Raw genomic sequence first — 3,352 nt, 5'->3', positions numbered from 1 at the left:
TTATGCGAGGTGTGTTTAGATTAAGACCTACTGCTCCAAAGTATTCTTTAACGTGGAATCCAAATATTGTTTTGTCTTATTTAGCCGATAAATGGCCAAACGAAAGTCTTGATTTGAAAAATCTGTCAATGAAAACTTCTACTTTGTTAGCATTGGTGACCGCGCACCGCGTCCAAACTTTATCTTTAATTAAACTAGATAACATACAAGTCTATGAGGATTTGGAAATTATCATAAAAATCCCTGACATCATAAAAACATCGAAACCTAATGCTTTACAACCTGTGCTCAAACTCCCTTTCTTTAACGAAAGGCCTGAGATTTGTCCAGGTCGAGCTCTTGTATGTTATATAGAAAAGACAAAGTTATTACGCCAACGTAACCAAAACTTTTTGTTTATCAGTCATAAGAGACCACATGGAAAAATTTCGTCTCAAAGACTTAGTCATTGGATAAAGGACACTTTGCATAACAGTGGTATAGATACTGCATTATTCAGCGCCCACAGTGCCCGGCACGCGGCCACTTCTGCGGCAAAGAAACTTGGTGTTAATTTAGAAACAATTAGAAAAACTGCCGGTTGGACTGATACGTCGTCAGTTTTTGCAAAATTCTATAATAAAGAAATCATTGATGATCCTAATCAATTTGCAAGGTTCATATTGTCCGGCAATGATAATGATGATACATTAGAATAAATTGTTCGTTCGTTAGTTTCGTTACTCACGCCAAATTTGATGTTAATTAAGATTAAATTCGTCATATTTGAGAAATAAGTAATATAAGTTTTTTCTCCATGTACATTTTTTTTTTTGTTGTTATATCCTCTCAACATCCTACAAATAGTAAACCTAATTGCGAAGAAGGAAGTCGGGAAATATAATTAGTGATTAAACGAACTTACCTGTAAGTGAAGTTCGATCACAATTATATGACCGACTTCCTTCGAAGCAATTAGTAATAACCCTCCTCATTCTAGTTTACATTATGTATGCCCACCCCTACAAAAAAAAAAAAAAAAAACAGAATGAGGGCTGCGGGCCGTCGGGACCCGATGGCGGTGAGGGTAGTGTTGCCATTTCAACGTTTTAAATTACCCTCTTAAGATCCGTGTAAGGCTATAGCGTGGGATACCAGCTACAAATAGTAAACCTAATTGCTTCGAAGGAAGTCGGTCATATAATTGTGATCGAACTTCACTTACAGGTAAGTTCGTTTAATCACTAATTACATGTTTAATTAAAGAAATTCAATAGTAGGTAGGTACCTACTACCCGCGCGATTCGAACTTTAAGATATCGCGCCGTTAGACTTCACTAGATATGAAATAGTAAAGATATGTGACGTTCCACGGCAAAAGGTACCTTATGGCGGCTGGCGCTTACGCTTATTATTATCGCCACTCCAATATTCAGTCGGGGCAATGGTACCTTCTGCCGTGGAACGTCACATATCTTTACTATTTCTTATCTAATGCATCTCTAATTCATTTCCCGAATCCCGCCGTCCGAGTAACTATCGTAAAAATTGACAGTGCGGCGCGCGGTGACGTGCGTACGTGAGCGCGTGTGGCAACCAACTGGCTTGCTTTTCTACCGTGAACGGGAGCAGATTCGTAGGTATTAATCCGAGCTCGCGCAGAGAGTTCCATAGGCCTGCTCACGCTTAGCTCCACATTTCTAATAGGTTTTGCTGTCATCTATAGGTAAAGAGCTAATATGTGTATTTTTTTCATAATAAAAAGACCCAGTAGTTTCGGAGATAAGGGTAATGTTAATTTTTTGCCTGTTTTCTTAAATAACTTCTAAACTATTTATTTTAAAATTATGAAAAAAATATATTTGAGATTCTAATTCTAAAATGAGCCCCTTCATTTGATATATAACAAAGATATAGTTTTTTTTCTTCTATTTATCATTCATCTCAAAAGTGACCCCTTTATTTAAATTTATATTACATATTTACTTTACATGTATGTCTTTGGGTTATAGACAAGTTTCAACTTATTAGTCCAGTAGTTTCGGAGCAAATAGGCTGTGACAGACGGACAGCCAGACACACGAGTGATCCTATAAGGGTTCAGTTTTATTCCTTTTGAGGTACGGAACCCTAAAAATAATGATTATAATAAGTTTTTCACCTTATGCCCATGAGGCGGTAGCAAAACAGCCAAGCCACATATTTTGACTAAGGTGTAGAGTTAGTGAAGGGGCTTGTAGAGTTTGAAGCTTGGCTCGACAAGAGATCTGATAACTTTTTAACAGTGCGTCTTAGGCTTATGGTTTCGTCTTAGCAACATTTTACATGAAAATGTTTTTGGTGGGATAATTTTTTACAGTATAAATATTTATTCGTAACAGTTAGTATTATCTTTTAACATGATTTTTACTGTACATCTGGGCCCTATTTCACCAACGTGACAGGTGCGACATTTGTCGACATCACTGTTACTGACGTCACAGGCCTTTATAGGCTACGGTAACCGCTTACCATCAGACGAGCGGTGTGGTTGTTTGCCACCAACCAGTGTTGGGCGTAATTAATTACTCGTGTAATTTAATTACATGTAATTAATTACTCGTGTAATTTAATTACATGTAATTAATTACTCGTGTAATTTAATTACATGTAATTAATTACTCGTGTTATTTAATTACATGTGATTAAAATGTTTGTAATTTAATTACATAAAATTTAATTACATGTAATTAATTTTTCTGTGTAATTTGCAATTGTGATTACATTAATTAGTAATTAAATTACTTAATTACTTTTCATTTACCTTTTTAATAATATGCAAATATGTGACGTTCCACGGGAAAAGGTACCTTATGAGGGTTTCTAGTTTCGGAGATATTAAATGTTTTGTAAAGAGGTGAAAAAATGCTCAATTTTTTTTTATTGTGTGATCTGAAACCTTAATGCGTAACGTTTGTTTACCTGTTTTTATTTTTGTTATAAGTTAGTTATAAGCCTAGTAATGTCGTCTCAGAGTTTAGTAGAAAAGGTACCTTATGGAAAAAAGATTGAAAATTCCCAAAAAAACTAGCCAATACGGGAAAAGAAGTTTGGTAGAGAACTGTATTAGCATTCTGCAAAACTAATTTGATAATTTCAGTTCTGGTTGGGGCGCCTCGCAAATATTATAACCGTACATAGACCGACATCACAAATCCAAGTAGACTGCTATTATACCAAAGTTACTCTCGTCAAGTCTTTCTTAACTAGAATAATCTTCATTTGGTTTGGTCGCATGCAGTAAATCAGCCATTGGTTTGCTGAAAAATGCCAATACCCGACGCATTACCTTATGGAATATCTGAGGTCATTGAACCTCAATGCCGCTTATCTT

This window comes from Cydia splendana, unplaced genomic scaffold (genome assembly GCF_910591565.1).
Source record: "Cydia splendana unplaced genomic scaffold, ilCydSple1.2 scaffold_111_ctg1, whole genome shotgun sequence".
NCBI lineage: Eukaryota > Metazoa > Arthropoda > Insecta > Lepidoptera > Tortricidae > Cydia > Cydia splendana.
Note: the sequence above shows the minus strand (reverse complement) of the source record.